We start from the raw sequence: 21,450 nt of genomic DNA on the forward strand, positions 1-21,450 counted from the left end.
ATGATAAATTTGGAGGTGAGCCTTAATTTTATTGTTTAAGATTGCAACTTTATGCAAACTACACCATTTATTTTATACTGCAAATGGATTGATGGTGAAGGATGGAGAGACAATGGACATGAGATCCCAAGCTCTCTCCATCACCATCAAGCTATTGATTGGTATGTGATACCTTAGTACCATAAATTCAATATCAGACTAGGGAAATATACCAAAAAATTTGGTGGTCAATGAAACAAATAACTTGCAAGGTAACGATCTTGTGAAAATTCGACTTCAGAATATAAACGACACACCAATTTATCCTTAATAAATAGAATTCAGTGACCACTCAATTAAAAAAGGCACCAATTTAAACTTGATTTGTTTATAATTCAACTATTAATAGTGTGCCTCAAGCTGATGGAGACTTATCAAACTGCATCTAAAGAATCAATTATTTAATATTTTATTATTTATTAACATACGTGAATTTTAAACCATTGTTATATATTTCAGAATTACATGTTGAATGGTGATAGAAAATTACCTAACTATATTTATCTTTTACTTTTTGTTTGGGGCTTTTTTGTCACAAAATTAAGTATAAAAGCCAAAAAAGGGATTTTTGGTAGATACGAATCACTCTTCTTTGGGTTTCTTTTTCTTTTTCTTTAAAAAGGGGTTAAGGCTCTTTTGGTTGTTTGAGAAAGGGAAAGTGGTGAAGAGTAATTTATTATCCAATTTTTAAGAAATATGTATTGCTCTTGTCGTTGAATCATTTGACGTGAAACATGAGGTAAATCGTGGTTTTGTGTTATTACAAAAGAGGAATTTTACTAAGAGATTTCATTATTTTTCTCTTTTGAGGTAAGCTTGTATCCCCTTATAATTTTTTTTTTTGATAGTGGAATTACTTGCTGGTTTGCCCATAGACGTAGCCCTACAAGTTGAACCACATTAAATTTGGTTTGTAGTTTGTCTCTCTCTAATTTTCTCTTATGATTATGCTTCCATCTCTAATTTATTTTTTCTAAATTATTGCACATGATCCTTGAGCTTATTATTGGATTATCAATTTTACATATTCTGTATTAAGTATGTGATATGCGGTGATCGATCAAAATTGGGGCTTCAGGTATTAAAACTTGCAACATTACATAAAAAAAAAATGAGAAATAAAGTTTATCTCTTGGGTGTTATGCTTGGGATCCTTATAAAAAGATAGGAAGTAGTGTAACAGTATGAGGTGTAGGGTCTTTTGAAATCCTTTGCTTTTAGAACTAGAAACCTCGAAGACCAGAAACCCCACAATTTCAGTCTAATGAGTAATAGATGAATATAATTGCAAATCGAGTGCAAAAGATAATGCAAAAATATTAACATATCATGATAGCTTAGATTAACATAGTTCACTCTAAAGAACTACAACCATGGTTTCAAGTCTCAACAAGTTGAAATCCATTATCAATTAATATTATATTTTTAGATTACAAGAGATATATCTCGCTTTAATTATTGACAAAACCCTATAAAGTTTTTCTTCTAAACTCACACTCTAACTGAAGCAATTAATTCCCCTCTTTTCCACTGCTATGGTGTCACAAACAAGAAAAACTTACAAGAAACTGAGAGACCCATCTTTATAAATGAAAAGTGAATCAACCTAAAACCCCATGGAAAATTTATGAGACCATATCCCTTAATCTTAAAGACATATACATCTTTGAGATCCCTCCCCATAACTCCAACTCCAATAGGATGACCCCTACAAGATTGAACACTGTGTGTAGATTTTATCCCCTTTAACAAAATTACAGGGGTGTCTTATATGCTCCTGAAGAAACCTTATTTTGGCTTGGACTCCTATAACACCCCCATCCTTTAAGTAATATATAGAAACAGCATATTTAGCTATCAATAAACTTGATAATCTCTTTCTTGATAGCATAATCATCATATTGCCTTGCCATGCTCCATTGGATATATTTATTGATTTTTATCATCTTATTGAATAAAATCCATTGTAATATTTTTTCTCATACTTTCACATCCCTATTTCTCTAATATTAATTCTAAGGTGTGTGGAACCACTCAATCTTGAAACTAGTAACACCAAATATCAGGATCCAACCAAGACCATCTATATAATTGGCTAAACATAAAATAGATGGATACAACAAAATATTGAGTGCGAAATAGAGAGAAAAACAAAAGCCATGTGTGCCTTCTTTTGTGTGTGTGTAGAGGGGTGTGTTGGTTGGTTGTGAAGAGGACGCCAAAAAACTAGAGAACTAACCACAAAAAAGAATAAAACAACTTCGAAACAAGTTGGTTACAAATAGGTTAATGAGTTCTCCCATACCCTAATGTTACCGGCGACTTGTGTTGTCCGTGTTTTTGAACCGTGGGAAGGACAATAGATCTGTCTAGGTGAGAGATACACGCCTCACCTTTGATGCCCTAAAAAAAAATATGAGGTTGAGGTGAGAGTGTGCCCTTCTCATCCCATGAGCCAAAATTCCTAATGGATGGGCATTTGATCACTAACTTGTGTTGGCTTGGGCTAATAAGAAGTATGACTTGCTTTGGTCACGGTTTGAGTAGTTTACAAATATGCCTCTCACTATAGCATATAAAGTTTTGGGCTAAGTTAGGACCTCCTCTCTTTAGGCAAGCTTTCTCTCTCTAAACTCCAACCCTTATGTTCTAAGTCTATAGCTTTCTCCTTGACTTCTTCTAATCCTTACAATGATTATGGCTTTAGGTATTTATGGGCCTTGAGTCCAACATGGCTAGAATTAAAAGTCAGATCATATGTGGATGGAAAGTGACATTTTTTGTCCCATTATTTAGAGTATATATAATTTTTAACGTGGAGAAAAAAACAAAATAAAAAATTAAAAATAATAATTATATTAAAAAAACATTTGGACCACCTATTTGTATCCAGCCCAAATTGTTCTCGTTGTGTTGGACGAAGTGTGCGATTGAATTTTAGAGGTTATATGATTATGTCAAGACACAATGAACCCATACTTTTGACTTCTATCGATGTTGACAAAATAGAGAACTTTTCTAATATGTCACTTACCTTTGCCTGGTGATCCCATTCTACTCTTTGATAAATATTTTGTAATTTGTCTGTCGTTTCTCTCCTTTTCAATGTAATAATTTCTTCAATGAATGTAATCTATTTTTTAGTTTCTATATGTCAACGATATAATAATTTAACGGGCTGGGCTAGCCTAAGCCAAAGGGTTGCCCGAAACAATGTAAGGTAGGCCTAGGTAAGAAAATTTTAATTTTGTTGCGGGCCCGTCCTGTCATGGTAATGAAGCCCGAGCCCAAAATTTGGTCTGGCTAGGCCTGTATAATGTGAGGAAAAAACATTTAATATATGTAATACGCATATTGCAAAAAAGAAAAAGGGCGGGCTTGGGGTAGTGTTGGCCTAAGCCTCGCCAGCAAATATTTATGCAAGCCTTGGCCCAGCCCAAAATTAGGCCGGCACAAAAGCATGTGGGCCAGCCCGGGCAAATTAAGAGCCCTATTTCAAATGGTATTTAAGAAACATGTGTATCACATTAGAAGTAACATAGGCTAGGCATTTGGACTGTCCATTTTAGGTCCAGTTGGTTTATATCAAACCTTAATGGGTAAAGGTTTCATTAAGCAATGATTGGTGCTCTTGCTCCCTATAGTATAGGTCCTCTTAACAATATCGAGCATCCCGATACGCCAGTTGGTTAATCACATTGATATTGCGTATAATGATAATATCATTGTTCTAAAATAGAGATTGGTGGGGCAGATCACACCATGTATCTGTTTTGGATTATTGGATTGGCGATTTTGATTTTGTTTGGATCAGTCCAAAGCAGTGATTTACAAAATATTTAAAAATAAATAAAATATAATAAATATAGGGGCTTATGAGGTAGATATTTAGACAATACTTATATCAATATTAGATAAACATAAAAAAAATAAAAATAAAAAAAAGGGTGGGTGGGGCAACCGCCTAAGTGATAATTGGTAGGATTCTAATATCTAAACATTAAATGCTGATTTCTCATGTATTTGCCTTTTTGCTGATAAATTTATTTATTAAGAAATGATTATATAGTTTTTATACAACATTGGTATATATATTTTACATAAGGATAAATTTGAAATGATATTTTTGGTACAAAGATGTCACAATTGCTATTGACTATTTTCCATTATATGTTATTTCCTAACCAATAATATTCCCCTCTCCTCTATTGGTAGTGTTGAGAGCACCACCACATGTTTTCTGTTTTGGTTAATGGTGGGAATGGAGTTTAGTATGTTAGTAGAACTACTTTAAAGCACTTATCTTCACAAGTTCTATTAAAACCAATGGTTTAAAAAGCGGATCGGTGACCTGGATCGGGCACCTCAAAAACCGATTCGGATAAAAAATTGGCTGAATAGGTCAAAATAAAGTTTCAAAAAAATCCGAAAAAATTATTAAAATTCATTATAAATATTGTTTTTTAGGAATTCAATAAGAAATAAAGGTACTCCATTAAGAGTTTTCATTTCTTTGCATGAATATGCGAATATTGATATGTTCTTTCCCTGCATGAACTACTATTTATCATTTAATTTACATCACACAAAAGGATAAACATAGAAATATCATGGAATAAGTATATCAACATACATGGACTACAATAAAGCATACAATTAGTAACATACGATCTAAAAATAAAATGACAGACGACGCCGTTCTTCTTCTTGGTCACTCTGGTGCCATTGATTGAATTCGTTTGACAATTCATTGATTCGATCTAAAAACGAATCATCGATATTAGCATGCTTCTGACTATACCCAAATCCCTGAGTGTTAGTGTTGTGTTGTGTTTCCAATCCAAAATCCCCGAAAATTTTCCATCATTCATGCTCACCTACACTGTCGAGCTCATCCCTACACTGTTGCTGTTGGGACTCGATATGTGAATAATATGGCTGGGATAGAGTGGCCTCAGAATCATCATCTCTCTCATTTTCCTTTAGACCCTCTTCACACTCTCCCTCATTAGGTGCAATATCACCGACATCTTCGACGAATTATGGATACGTTGGCTGACTGCTTCCTCTTTCATGCTGCTCGTCACTTTCTTCAAGATCTTCCTCACCGATAGCCTCAATGAACGCTCTCTTGTGCAACACTGGCTCCTCCTCTTCTATTAGCCATTGGTTTGCTGTGTCTGTGACAAATATTGTGTCTAAGTCTATCGGCCCATAGTCTTCAAGCTTCCTTCTTATTTGTCGCTCTCGGAGGTTTAAGTTATAATGAACGTAGACTAGTTTATGAAGCTTCTCCGAAGTGAGTCGATTCCTCCTAGTAGTGTGCAATCATTGGAACGTACTCCAGTTGCGCTCACAGCCAGTAGCAGAACATGTCTGGGAGAGCACCGTGATTGCTATCCTCTTTAGGTGAGGTGCATCAGTACCATATATCTCCCACCATTCAGCTGGATTAAAATGTAAAAAGCATTGTAAGGGCAAGAACAATTCATATGATTAAATATATGAATGAACAAAATATTAGCGAGGGGATAACCTGGATCCATCTTAGTTCGAGAATTCCTGGCAAGTTTAGTTCTGAAGGATCCTATAACATTCATATACATAGCAAGCTAAAACAAATATATTTCGTTTTAGTGCATTATACCTCACAAATATAACAACTCAATGATGTTCTTACCCAAACATTAAATAATACCTCTCGTATTGCTGTTACTTGGTTTCAATGGCTTCTCTCCAACCTTGCAATAATGTATCTGACCCCTTCCATAATCTTGTGGGGATGTTCAGGTGTCAAATAGAAAATTTTTGGGTTGAAGTAGTAACCTAGAAAATAGATAGTTAGAAAATGTCATTTACAATTTCATAAAAAAATGATTTAAACTAAAACATTCTAATGATATAAATATTTATTTACCAGCATTATGAACTTTCTATAATCTCGATCACTTTGCTAATAAAACTACACTTCTCCCCAATAGCTGATTTCACCCTCTCGATACCTTCATAGAGGATGCCCATGGTAGCTTTCTTGTCAACATCCACCATTCTTAACACCATGACCAAAAGGGCAGTAGCCTCTACAACACTGGAACATCGAGACCAGAACCTCCCATTTGAGACTATGCCATTCACTTTTATACCGGTACTGGACTTCGAGAGGCGGTAATTTAACTACTCTTCACAGGTAAAAAATCTATTTAATGCACCTTCAGATTCCCGAATGGAGTCCACAGCTAAGTAATCGGTCGCAAAGCGGGTTATGACAGGTCTGATTATCTCTTTTTTCTTAGAGTATTATCTAGACAGAAATAAAATTTTAACGTGGTTGTATATAAATCTCGACATCAACCTTGGTTCCTCTAGAGTCTCCTTCACAATTTTGATCTCACCGATCTCCTCTAACATAAGATCGATGTTGTGTGCAGCACACGGGGTCCATACTAAATGCTTCCTCTTATCTATCAACTTACTGCCCGCAGAAACACATATACGCACATTTCCCGTAATAAACTGGACTACATGCTTATCTCCCACCTCCTCCACTATTTGATCATATAGTCGTACGTAGAAGTTTGTATCCTTCTTCGTCCCTGATACGTCTTTGCTAGACAAAAAAGCTGTATATTTTGAGGAATAGGCTAAGAAGTTTAAAAACTCCTTTTTGTTAACTTTATTCAACTAACCATCACTCATGAGAGTAATGCCTGTCCTTGGCCAACTCTATTTATATTCTTCAATCTACTTTGTTATTTCCTCCACCTCTTCATATAATATTGGCCCACTGAGCTCATATGCCGTCGGGGGTTTTACCTCGGGCCCGACTCTCTAGATTGCACTGACCATAGGTGGAAACTATGGGCTATTGGCTGCATCAAAGGGAATCCTTTTATCGTTGAACCATTTACCAACATATCTCCCCAACATGTTTCTTGTACATTTAACCATGCCTTTTAGGGTCATTTGTTGTGACTTTGAGAGAAATGGGTCTATACGACCATGACCTGCAATACTGGCACTCCTAGGTAACCTAGAAATAATTTCTTCAACGTCTGATTCTTCTTGATACATATTGCCACCAACCCCTCCATACATATTTGAGCTGGGCCAGCCATACATGCTCGAGCTGGGCCCGCCATGCATGTCTGAACTAGGCCCACCATGCATGCCTATGTCATAACCACTAGGCATTCTAAACCCGCGTTACCTCTGGTATGTTTCATATAAACTCATTTTTTTGGCCATCTCCAAGCCATTATTATATTGCTCTTCTAGATCATTCCCGCTTGATGGCGTATATAAACTAGCTATCTCCTCATCCGTCATCTGCCTTGCAATTGTTTTTCCTTTGGTAGCCTTGAGAAATGCCGCCATCTTCTTTCTTACATTATTAGGGACACTATTGCATACAGAAACATCTCCCTTAACCCCTGCCAAGTGTTGCTTAAACCTATGTATCCCACTACTTATCACTCTTTGGCAGTAATTATAAATAATTTTGTCTTTTTTGTTGGGATCAAGTTTGACCCCATGTTGCCATGCAGGGTCTTCTGCAGATCTTGCCATGGTTCAACTTTAAAATGTGAAAGGTTAAAAATTAACCTGACAGTTGAACATGAAAAATAATCACCATGTGTAGATAATATGTAAGTTTAGTTCATAAAGTTATATTTGTTAGTTAATGCAAAATACTTCTATTGACAAAAATATTTTAATTCCTACTGGGAAAAATAATTTATTTATGCAACATTATAGATAAAAATAGCTTATATCAGCCACTACATAAAGAACAATAAATTTACATTGATATAGTATCAATAAAAAATATATTTATAATGGTATAATAATTCACAATGCCAATACATATGGACTTGTCACAAATCTTCATTTTTACAAATATGAATTAGTTCCTACTGAGAAAAAAAAATAATTTATGCTCCATTATAGATAAAAAAAGTATGTATAAGTCACACATGCCAAATATTCATACATCTCAATTACAAATATGCAAGATAATATAATAAAAAAAGCAAGCTTCAAACATGCCTACAACTCAATTATCAAGAACATACATTTTTTGCATTAAAACTTTAATAATAAAATTGATAATTTCAAGCTAATATAATTATCATACATGATATTTTACAATGATATTCACTTTAATTCCTCATGATACTGCAATTTAACAACATGTATTTTTTGCATTAAAAATTTAAAAAATTAAAAAATTAAAAATACCTTTTTTAATGCAAAACTGCATTAAAAATCTAATACAGTTTAATAACATGTATTTGTTAATGTATTTTTTTGGATTAATTTTTATAATAACATGTACTTTTTTGCATAAATAATCTATCAACATGCAATTTTTTGAACTAGAAATTTAATAATAAAACATAAAAATATTTTTTAATTCCTCATGATAATCAAAAATAAATTTTCGAAAAATCAAGATTTCTCAAAAAAATTGATCATGAATAAAAAAAAAAAAAAAACCCAGTTCTTCACAGACCAACCTAACATCAGTCATTCCAACTCAAAAGTCCACCTCAAATCGAATAAATTGCATCAAATTTAATACATGTTTTAATAAACAACACTATAAGGAATCAAAGCCCTATAATATTAACACATTATTGTCAAAATATTAAATAAAATCGATTAAATTGAGGAAAAAAAAAATGCAGTTCTTCACAGACATCAGTCATTCAATCTCAAAAATCAATCTCATATGGAATAAATCAGATAAAATTGAATACATGAGATGATAAAAAACATTATAAAGAATCAAAACCCTATAAATTTAACACATTCTTCGCAAAATATTTACTGAAATTGTGAAAATGGTGGGAAAAAAAAAAAAAAACAGTCCACTTTTTTTTTAACAGACATCACTCTTATTTTCTATAAAATCCAACTCAAATTGAATAAATATAATTAAATTGAATATATCTAATGATAAACAACACCACAAAGAATCAAAACCCTATAAATTTAATACATGATTTGTTAAATATTGACTGGATTTGATTGCATGGTGGAAAAAAAAAAAAATTTGAGTTTTTATCTGTTCTTCTTGCATCCGTGCCTTCAAACTCAAAATTGATATGTATTCCTCCAAGATAATCACAAATTATGAACACAAAATTCTGACCAACACTCTTACAATCACTCAGCTTGAAATTTTACAAAAAATGAAGCTTTATTTCGATTGAAATCACTGAAATGGCAGAAACCCTAAATCTCACTCTTCGATCCAAATTTTTTGATAAAAAACAGTGGTTTTTAATTCGTTTTATTGAGCAAAAATGATTCGAAATTCGAATTAAAGCCTGTATTCGTTTATAAGGCTGAAAACGTTGAAAATCGATCACAAAATGCTAAAAAAAATCGAAATCCAATGAAGAACACTGTGCAGCCCGTGTTCTTCCGGGTGACTCGATATGACTCGGACAAAATCGTGAGTCTACTATTGGGAATCGCTCGGTTCTCTCTGGACACGGGCGATTCCCGTTTATGTGCTGAATCGTCGCGTCCTGTAGCGATTCCCGAGTCGAACAGGGGCGAGTCCAACTCGACTCGGTGATTTTTTAAACCCTGATTAAAACGATGCCTATGGCTAAAAACATGATGACATGGACTTAATTCCCATTGCTTTTCATAAAGGGTACGGTTTGTATAGAGCAAAGGCTCTAAACAATCAAAATAAAGCACACCTTCAAATAGTGTCGAGAAATGTGGTTTCAATACTAGAAATATATGATAGCCTTAAAATATATTTTCATCTTTAATTATAATATTTAAACCTTCAAAAATAGTTTAGATCGAGCAGATCTATGAAAACTTGAAAATTTGAAAAATTAACGGTAAAAAATACGTTACAAGATGCACTATTTCCAAAACATAAAATCCATTTTTTTTTTCTCACGTCCATGCATCTTGATGTTGAGATGATCAATTTGATGAGGATATTTGGGCATCAAAGAAACCTCTTCTAGTGACATTTTTTAAGTTGGCTCTATTTTGATTGTTTAGAGCCTCGCCTCTATATAAACTTTTTCCTTCATAAATGGTGCGTACAATATATTTTTTTTGACAAAATTCAACCATTATTAAAAATAAATCAAATTGCATCAAAGCTTCTACATTATCAGACATCATTAAGGACTCCAAGTCCACTCTCCTCTTAGCTAATAAATTAGCCAAATAATTTGCCTCCTTATACACATGAGCTAAGGAACACGTCAGAACAGACAACAGATCGAAATTTTGCAAACCTATTAACTTTAGTTGCCACTGGAACCGCTGATCTTTCTGATACCACTTAATCACATTCATTGAATCCCCATCAATGATATAGCCACCATCAAAATTTCTAGCCAACAAAATCTTTAAACCATGTAAGATAGCAAGTAATTCAGCATGGTTTGCCGTAGTAACACCACATGGACCAGCATAAGCCATTACCACGTTTCCTTGCCAATCACGTATCACTCTACCAAATCCTGCGGGGCCTGGGTTACCCAAAGAACTGCCATTAAAGTTTAGCTTTAGTAACCCTTAGTCAGGTGGCCTCCACAGTGCACTTGGTCTGCTTCTTGGCACATCTAATTGAAAAAGATTATTCATATTAATCATCACATCAGTCTTAGAGATTCCTCTGCCTAACTTTGAGACTGATAACCAATACTACAAAGACAACTTGATATTGTTCAAAACCCTTCCAAAACTCCAAACCACCCCTTCAAAGGTCATTCGATTCCTCTCCTAAAGTATCACCCCTTGCAGAATCTTCCAAATATCTCCACCAATTTTCGGTAGGGGAACATCCATTTGGACAATCAAATCCACCACATGTGCGCCCCAGTCTCATCATCCGCCTTACACATAAGGCACACATTTGTAATTATCTTCCTATGCTTAATGAGATTATCAACTGTGAGGACCTTATCTTGAGCTGCTAACCATATAAAACTTGCACTTTATGAGGAATATACCTTCCAAATCTTCGAAATCTTTAGGAAGTTCCATCCAACTCTATCTTGAAAAAGAAGACTGTAAACCGACTTAACTGTGAACTGACCATCATTTTCAATTTCTCAAATAATCTCATCCTTATTATGCTGCTTAATATACATTGGCTCAAGATCATTGTACAAATTGATTAGATGCTGATATAAATAGCTATGAATTCTATCATAAGGGAAGGTGATAGTCCAGCAAACCTTATCATTCCGTATTTCTACTGGATCTGCGACAGACGCTTGGGGAGTGCTAACCTTCTCATAAAGAAGATGATAAGCATATTTTAAGGGTACATCTCCCAACTACTTATGGTGCCAGAAGGAGATAGAAACCCCCGATCCAAGTAACCATCTAACATTACAATCAACCACTTGTTTGAAGGCATAAATATCTCTCCAAAGGAAACAAATGTTATCCCTTCCACTTGCCCTGTTAATCCACATGCCATATCTATGCACCCTATATTAAGATACAAGCACTTTACACCACAATTGATTTTTGCAGTGAATGTTCCGCCACCACCATTTGCACAAAAGAGCAGCATTCATCAGAGACAACCTTCGTAAACCCAGACCCCCTTCCTTCTTAGATGTACACACTTTGTCCCATCTAATAAGATGATACCTTCTCTCTTCTCCAAAATAACCCCATAAGAAATTATGCATCATAAACTATATACACTTTGTCACTGCTCTCGACATAACTACTAGAGACATTTAGTAGATAGGGAGATTAGCCAAATAAGACGATAGAAGAGTTACACGCCCCCCTAAGGATAGATATTTGAGTTTCCAAAGGTCTAACTTAAAATTGTACTCTTTGAATAACACTGTCCCACACAACCACCGGTAGATTGCCCTTTGAAATCGGAAGACCCAAGCATTTAAAAGAAAAACCCTCCACTCTCCACCCTGCAACCAAACCTCCCTGCTAAATCTTGCACCACTATCTCATCGCAATTAACCCCAATCATTGCTGTTTTTCCAAAATTAACCTTCAACCCCATGAGCACCTCAAAACACTTTAGAAATCTCTCAATGTTAGCTACTTGAGAAATATTGTAAATGGGCCGAACCAACTCTTATGTAGATGCTACTTAGACCTCTCCTAGATGACATGGTAGGGACGAAGTCAAATGGATCCGAACCCCACTCACAGGTAAAAATTGAGCTTGGTATAATTTATATTTCAATTGTTATATATACTCATAGGTTTTTTTTAATAAAAAAAACCGTATATTTTTGTGCGTATGTGTTTGGGGGGGAGGTGGTCGGTCTAGATAATGTGTCACAAGATGTATTATTTTAGAAACTTGAAATCTCTTTTTCTCTCCATATCTATACATCTAAATCTCTAGATGATTAATAAGATGTTTTTCCAACTTCAAAACAACATTTTCGAAATGAGTTTAGAGGTGCACCTTAATTCAACATTTTAAGGTGTTACCCCCCTTCCCCTTCTCTCTCTCTCTCTCTCTTTCTCTGTCTCTCTCTCTCTCTCTCTTTCTCTGTCTCTCTCCCTCTATATATATATATATATAGATAAACACTACACAACTCTTATAAGCGAAAATGAACAGTGACTTTGCCTATGCTCATCATCGTCCAAAGTTCATCGCACAGTCACAGTTGTCTGGTAGTATTTCATTTTTCATTTTTTTTTTTTACAAATCGAAATGATATGAAATTTGGAGCGTATGTTTATCAAAAATAGGAGAATCTAACAAAAATATAAAAAATAATAATTCGCAAAATATAAATTGATCAAAATACCTTTAAAATTTTACAGGAGTAGTTTGGTTAATTTATATTTTGTGAAATATTTTTTTCATATTTTTATTAGATGTGTCTCACTAAGATGTACACACGCTCCAACTTTCAGATAATTTTGTGCGGTGAACTTTGGATGATGATGAGTATAGGCGAAATCACTGTTCATTTTCAGGGTAGTGATTTCATGCAATGGTTGTATCATAGTATAATGTAACGACACTTTTAGAAAACCTTGTTTGTGGTATTTGTATGACCCAAAATTTTACACACACACTCTCTTCATCTCAATAATCAATTCTAAAAAAAAAATTTCAATTTGAACCCTAGATATGGTCAAAATGAGTCCCCTCTAAAAACAAATCTAGACTATTCATTTGGTGAATTTCAAGATCTTAGCGTTTATAAACTCAAAATCATTTTTTTCTTTTTTTAACATTATTCATCTAACTATAATAAAGCCATCCAAAAAAATTGGAAATGAAAAATCCTTATAAGGCCTAGATTTAACATGAAAAGAGTGTATATTTCCAATTTTGGATCAAACAAATGGCTATAACATGGTTATTGAAGGTTAGTGCATCATATTACTATAAAACCGTTGCATGAAATCATTGCTTATAAACTATTTTAGTTGTGTTTAGGTTTGTCTTCTCTGCGCTCTCAGTCCTCCCCCAAAAAAAAAAGAAAAAAAAAAAAAAGAAATTGTTTATTTGGGTTTGTCTTCTTTAAGAAATTGACCTTTTTGTCCGATATAAAATCATCTCCAATATCAAGGTTTACTTGTTTAGTAGCGTACATGATTATTATACCATTCTTTTGGATCGAAATTTGTAGTAGAATCATGTCAGCCTACCTAATTTACATTTTCAGAAGGTCGCATGTATCATGTATTAGGGGGACGTGGCTTAACTTGCCTCTGGCTGATTCCGAATGCGTGTAATTTGGCCCACGAGTAGTGTATAGGGCAAAAATGTCCTAAATTTTTTAAAAAGAAACTAAAAAATGTTAGAAATAAATAGAAATTTTAGAAGTGAAATAAAACCGAAGGCAAGATAGAAATTCCAAAAAATCTTAAAAAATTATATAAATTGTGGATTTAGAACAAATTGATTTATGGGTCAAGATATTGTAGAAAAATCTGAAAAAAAAGTAATATATAAAAAGAGAAATTTAGCAAAATACCCACAATAGATGAACTATTTAACAATTTACTGTTTTGAAATTTGAAAATTAAATTAGAAAATATGGGTATTTTGAAATTAAATCAAAAGATATGGGTCAACTGTTAAATTACTAATATCAAATGGATAATTTGATAAATTTGCCATATAAAAATAGGACATGTGGCAACAAAAACTCACAAGTCATTGTTAAGAAATTCCAAATTATACTAACTTTTTATAAGTTGATTCTATATTTTTATATTTTATGATTTTTTAATTTGTTTCTAGTGGCCCGAGTTGGACCCAAGCACTCGGCTTGGCAAGGAGCCAAATGACTTGGCCGAGTTTTCAATCATTGAATCAAATTAGGTGAAAATTCTTAACTTGATGTTGCTTTTGTGAAAGGAAAGTAGGGCTAGGTCGCATAGTCAATAGCCTTTGTCCTGGATGCATGCCAGAGATATTGTGTCATGTATTGATGGTAAGTTTGTGTATAGTTTAGGTGTTTATGATTTAGTTTCTATTAGTGTCATATATAATTTGTCCATAAAAGACAAGTTTGTATATTCATATCAATCAATGGACATTGAGTCTCTTTAGATAGTTTCTATTAGTGTCATCTATAATTTGTCTATAAAAGACAAGTCTCTATATTCATATTAATCAATAGACACTGAGCCTCTTCAGATAAACTTGAGACTCTTCAGAGCTGTCATTCAGAAGTTCTTTCTTTGAAGCTTTTGGTCAACATTGTATTTGGTTCTAGACATATAAATTAGCATGCACAAGTTCTTTCTTTGAGGCTTTTGGTAAATTGAAGCGTTTGGTAAATATTCTATATCATGCTAGTTAAATCAATTGGTGTCAATAGTTCTTGTGGTGTATCCTCTGTCCAAATTTCACTGAACAATGGCGCTTTAAGCATGCTTAACTACTTGTTGCTAGTGAAATTTTGTCTAGATAGAAGGCCTCTAGTTTTTGCATATTTATGTAGTTTATTGGTGTAATTATTTTTCTTTTACATGGCGATGAGTCTCTTTGTTTGGTTACTTTTATATCAGCTTCAAAACTAATTTCAATTATTCATGCTCACGGGCCATGTTTCTGCATTCAAAATCTCTAAGGAATAAGTAATTTTCAATATCTCTTTTTGGTACATGAGCTGATTTCTTATAACTCTTATGCTTCCTAGTTCCAATAGTTCTTATGGGATTCTAAATGATATAATTTTTTATTCCTTATTATGCATATTTCTTGAGCATTTCTTTGAATCCATTTTAATTATTCTTCTAGGACCTCCTGCTTTGGATACAATGTGCTCGGTGGTTTTGAAGAATCTTCCTGTTAAAGACATTACATTCGTGATGGGCTTTATGTGATAAGGGATGATGTCTGACCAGCTTGTGGTGGTTTTGTAGGTTGTATATATCTTATGTCTGCCCATTTGCTCAGCGCGTTTGAATTGCAAGAAATTACAAGGTTTTTTAGAATACATTAGATTGATTGGTTATATCATCTTGTTTTGTCCGTTACGTCTGTGTCACTTCTTTCATTTCTTTTCTCTTTCTTTGTTATAATTTTGATTAGTTGACAATGCCTTTTCAAAGATACTGGGATTTCTTACCCAAACTTTCAAAATTTTAAATTCCAGTTAATCTTGTTATATAGGAAATGAAATTTTCTTTTGTTACATAGGAAACAAATTTTCTTAATTGTCATTCTCATTCCTCTGTTTAATGCAGGGTTTACAAGATGAGTTAGAATTAGTACCTATTAATCTAGCAAACCGACCTTCATGGTACAAGGAAAAAGTCTATCCTTGGAACCAGGTAACGTTCATGTTCAACATAGCTTACAAAGAAGGCGCAAGTCTCCAATTTTGAGCCTTAATATAAGTGGTTATTGGTCGTCATTATTGACAGGTGCCTGCACTTGAGCACAATAGACAAGTCATAGGGGAGAGTTTAGATTTGCTCTATTATCTTGATGCCCATTTTGGAGGCCCAAAACTTCTGCCTGATGTAAGATAATGTCACGTGTGCCTTTTATTTGTGGTATGGGAACATTCCACATTCACAATGTTGAGATTGCTATCATTATGAAATGTAGGATCCAGCAAAGAAAGAGTTTGCTGATGAGTTGGTCAAATATACTGAGGACTTCATTAAAGATGTGCGCAATGCTTGTACTGCAAAAGAAGATGTGGAAAAGAAACTGAGTAAGTGCAAGCCCATCAATCAAAGCCTCCCTTTTTAGCAGCCTTCTGACACAACTTTTTGTGTGCCTGATACCCCTGTAACCCATATTAATATTTACAAGTTGGTATCATTTTTGGATATTTACCAGGTCCCCCTTTTGATTAACTTGAAAATGCTCTATCCAAATTTGAGGATGGTCCCTTCTTTCTTGGTGAATTCAGCATGGTAAATATTGTCCTCTTGTATCCTCGTAGTGTTGTTAATCCTTTCGGATATTACACGAATAATTCTTTTTTATTTTTCTTTGTCTTCTAGGTAAATGTTATTTGCAAAGGAAAATAGATTAGCAAACAATGCTAATTATTTGTTGTCTTTTATTAGTCAACTTTTTTCTGCTATTTGTTGGTCTGATTTTGTTGGTGATATTGATATTCTTCTTCTAAATATTCTGTGCTTTCTGTTATTATGACATTGAGATCTACGTGCATTTGTTCAACCTATAATATGATTTTTATGAATAGTTTCATATAATAGACATACAATTTCCAGGAGTAATGAGTAACATTCTGTTGAAATCTGTATATTTGGTGGCCAATTGCTATTGTGGAACATTCTATCAAATGCAGCATCCATAGATATCTCTTCAAACAGAGAAGTATTCAACTGTGGACCGATTAGAGGGCTACTATGTAATGCATCATCCATAGTATTGTTTGATGGATTGTAATAGTGAATGGATATTACCTGCAGCAATAGCACTGCTTGAAACCTGGGGCGAAAATTCAAGAATCTCGTAAGTTGATTCAGTTGAAGCTCACAAGAGGGGCCATTAACCAGAGAATGGAAGTAGGAAATGATTTGAACCCCTGTAGGACTTGACGAATTATTTATAGAGCTCGTTCAGTCTACTAGACTTTCGCCAATCCATGTTTTCATTGGTTTTTAATCTACGTTAACCCTTTTCTTTTTGGTTAGGAGGACGGAGGGGTTGGGGGCGCAATTCGTTCACCAAAATCCCTAAGACATTGGTTCTTCTATAGGTTTTGCGAAGTTCTACCAAGGACCACATTAACTTTGAGGGTTGTTATCTGTTTGTATTACTATTAAAGAGAAACATGGGGTTGTATGCTCTAGTACAGTTTAACTTGTAATTGATGAAGCTACATGTGGCCTGAGGCCCAATCATAAGGTTTAATGATTTCTCAAGGTTCATGATTTTGTACTTCCATTTTGTAATTTTCTGATTTTTGGAGACTTTACTAGAAAGGACTAGTCTCCAGTTAGGCTTGTATAAGTCTCAAGTTAACTTGGAGTTTTAAAACTTTGGTAGATGTATGTAAATACAAGCCAATATACTCCTTTTTGGCATTACATCTATGCTACGTACAATCACATCACAGTAGTTTGGTCATAAGATGACCCATACTGATTTATATAGTGGGGTGTATGCCAACTCAAGTCATATTAAACGAAGAACTGATAAACAAATTTTGAAGTCACTTATGTTCCTTTGCATGCAAGAGATATGGTTTTCGTTGGCCTCATATCGGAGTTAAATAGACACCGACTCTTGTCAGCAAGAAGTACGTGACTAAGGTGTGTAGTACTTCATGCCAAAAACTAGTACGACACAACATGTCATAAAAAGTAAATTTTAATAGAAAATTTGTAATTATGGAAAACAATGGAAAAAATAAAAATAACAAAAATAAAACAACAACATGAGATGTGAACTATTTTGCAGAAATATTACAAATTTATTGTTTTTATATTTTTTAATTTTCTATTTTTCAAAATAATTCTTCCTTCAACACCTATGAAATACATTTATGAAGGGAATTGGTCAATTTCACCAAATTATCAATTTGATTTATTATTTTTTATGGGATAATGAAGGGATAAAAATATGAGTTTAAATCATTAAATTTACTCATATTAGATAATCTGTATTCCAATTTCAATACCTAAATTATGACATTCTAATTATTGGGATAAGTACTATTGATTTCAGAATAGACGTTAATTTCCTAAATTGATTCCTCTTCTTTAAGCAAATTGTAATAGTCATTAATTCCTCCTCTTTTATTTGTCACTTCTTCTTTTACCAAGGCATGTTGCTACGTGCTATCTTCTTAGTCAGTATGTCATTCATCCACTGTAGCATGCATATGGTCCTACTTTTAAAGTGAAATTTGGGCAACTTATAAAGGCAACAAAAAGTCTTAACCTTTCGTTCAATTTTACTTTACAAGATGGTTATATGCATTAGGAAGTTGAGTAAAAGTCATGCATTCCTAATTTTTTATTTATTAGGGCATTCCTAAATTTAAAGGAAGGAATGCTGGATAAACCTCTCATTAAATGTTTCTGTGGGGTTGCATGCATTTTAACATTGAAGGGAACAAAAACAAGCTGCCTTTCATTGAAGTAGAAAACATTAGTGTAGAGACACTGCATGTCTAAGATGCCGAATCTTTGAAAAAGTTGACACTACTTTGAACCTGATGTGTGGACACGTGCTACTAGCCCAAAAGGGTATGGCATTGTAACACTCCATCTCGTGCTTTTTTTTAGGAGATTCAACCTTGCCATGCAAAGAAACTCTCGCTGGTATAGCACGAAGTGGACTCTTGCACTCTGTTTCCCTTTGGACATGGCATTAATTTTGTGGTTTTCATACAGCATGCTTAATGCTTTTGTTTTTGATGGAGCTTATTATCTTCTTTTTACCCGAAACTTCTTAGCACCTTAGTATGATATGCAATTAGTTTCCTAATTATGCATGCAGTATTTGGCAAGTTCAAGAGATTGCAGGTTATTCTTACCACATATTGATATGGAAAATTATATCTGTTTGTTCTTTAGGTTGAGATGGTATATACTCCATTCATTGAGAGATTCCATATTTTCCTTTCGGATGTCATGAAATATGATCTGACAAGTGGAAGGCCCAGGCTGTCAACTTGGTTTGAGGTATGTATTTAATTTTAGGGAGATACATTGCAGCTAGTTTTGTAATTAATTGACCTTCCATCTCTTTGATGAAAAGCTTATATTCAAGCTCATGCAACACAAATATAATGCATGGTTCATGCTTTTGTTTTGGAAATGATGCATTGCTCCTCCTCAAGTTGCAAGTTCTATTATGTTGAACTATGTATATTGTGTTAATGCTGTTCAATACTGATCAAAGAGTTTTTGTTTGGCTATGTATTTCATGTCTGATTTTCAGCCACATCTAATTAGGACAGTGATATGGTTTTTTTCCTATTTATGCAAAAAGGGCCGAAGCTTATGTAAGAGAATATTTTTATCTAATGATGCACACACCCAATGGATATATATAATTTGCAACATGATATTATGTATGACAAGGAAACATATGGGCACTAGAAACATGTGGATAAAATCGGATATGCATGTGGATAACTCAGTTTAAATGATGGAAAACTAAGCTTCCAGAAGTATAAACAATAAATAACTAAAATAAGATATCACCACAAACCATGACCATTGTTACAGGGAAACTTGATTTTGGGTGGGAAGTCTGTTCCAGAAAGTTTTAAAAAGTTGGACCTCTCTCACATTTTATGCAAGCTCTATTATGTTGAACTATGTATATTGTGTTAATGCTATTCAATACTGATCAAAGAGTTTTTGTTTGGCTATGTATTTCATGTCTGATTTTCAGCCACATCTAATTAGGACGGTGATATGGTTTTTGTCCTATTTATGCAAAAAGGGCCGAAGCTTATGTAAGAGAATATTTTTATCTAATGATGCACACACACAATGGATATATATAATTTGCAACATGATATTATGTATGACAAAACACAGACAAGGAAACATATGGGCCCTAGAAACATGTGGATAAAATCGGATATGCATGTGGATAACTCAGTTTAAATGATGGAAAAGTAAGCTTCCAGAAGTATAAACAATAAATAACTAAAATAAGGTATCACCACAAACCGTGACCATTGTTACAGGGAAACTTGATTTTGGGTGGGAAGTCTGTTCCAGAAAGTATGAACAACCTGAAAGTTTTAAAAAGTTAGACCTCTCTCACATTTTATGCACATTTTGTACAACTTGAAAGTTTTACAAAGTCAGAGATTGCTAGTTAGCTATTAGCTTAGTGGCAGGTTAAGGACTCGAGCCCTTGAGATTTGTCCCAAAAAACCCAAACAAGATGATCTAGCCTTTTATCTTAGTATTGCCATGCAAATCATCATGGTTTCATTGTCGTATGTAAAAGGGGTGGCACTTGCAATGCAGGAGATAAATAAATTGGATTTCTATACACAGACCAAGTGTGATCCTCAGCAAGTTATCAAAATCTACAAGGAAAGATTCTCGGTAGCGAAACTCTCTCTACCTCTGTCACTTGTAGATAACATGTTCATTTCACCTGGTGCACAACTCATTCTTCTTGTTTGTCGCTATTGTCAGGTGAACAAGTGAGATCTGTCGGAACTCGTCATATTGGGCTCTTATCTCCCCAGTTTCACATGCAAGGAATGAGCTGTACATTTGGGAAGTGGACACTTACAGTATTTGTGTGATGTTTGCTATGCATGTATATTCATAAGGTTCATTCTGTTGGAGCCATATTACATGTTACAAATAAATGTATTGGGCAGTATTGAATTCCTTGTGTCATATTCTTTCTAGTTTTCTGTCCGTCTTGCTAGGAAATTTGTCATGCTCTTATGAAAATTACTCCTTGCTAGGATGCTTCATTCAGGATGGTCTGGAAAGAACTTAAAATGGATTATTTGTGCTTATATGTTTGCCGCTGGGTTGTTGGTCAAAGTGGTAGTTTAGTGTTATTTGCGTCAGAGCAGGGAATGAAAATGCTGGTTCCAAGGCAATTTCTTTCATTAGAAAAGAAACGGCCTCATGGCTGCTTTCTTTGTACAATTTACGGTGAGATGCTGCACTAATAGTCTCTGAAAACCAATGCATTTTAACCAACCTTCCACCCTGCATCATCACTACAAGCTTTTGGTTTGCTTTTTAAGCAATATGGTGATCCTTATAGCCTGTTTAGTTCCCTAGTATGTAAACTCTTGTTTTGACTCATCTTGTTATGGGATTGTATACAATGAGACCATTTACCTTTGATATAAGGTGGTCATAGTTACTCACAACCATCCGTTGTGAAATTTGATAGTTTGGATGTGTTATAAAGTTCGAAAAATTTTATATTTGAAGTTTGAGCTTGATCAATAGAATAATTGCCGCCAT

At 34.1% G+C, this 21,450-nt stretch overlaps 1 pseudogene across 1 annotated transcript; it reads left to right on the plus strand.

Moving 5' to 3' along the window:
* The first annotated feature begins 13,393 nt into the window (after positions 1-13,393).
* Positions 13,394-20,664, plus strand: LOC18423575 (glutathione S-transferase L3-like; annotated as a pseudogene). Its single transcript, XR_016061455.1, has 9 exons — positions 13,394-13,406; positions 15,293-15,374; positions 15,418-15,478; positions 15,742-15,828; positions 15,922-16,020; positions 16,109-16,211; positions 16,346-16,422; positions 19,063-19,170; positions 20,479-20,664. The product of XR_016061455.1 is annotated as a glutathione S-transferase L3-like (transcript).
* Positions 20,665-21,450: the final 786 nt, after the last annotated feature.

The sequence above is a fragment of the Amborella trichopoda genome, chromosome 8 (genome assembly GCF_054954075.1).
Source record: "Amborella trichopoda isolate Santa Cruz 75 chromosome 8, AtrichopodaSantaCruz75HAP2 v2.0, whole genome shotgun sequence".
Classification (NCBI taxonomy): Eukaryota; Viridiplantae; Streptophyta; class Magnoliopsida; order Amborellales; family Amborellaceae; genus Amborella; species Amborella trichopoda.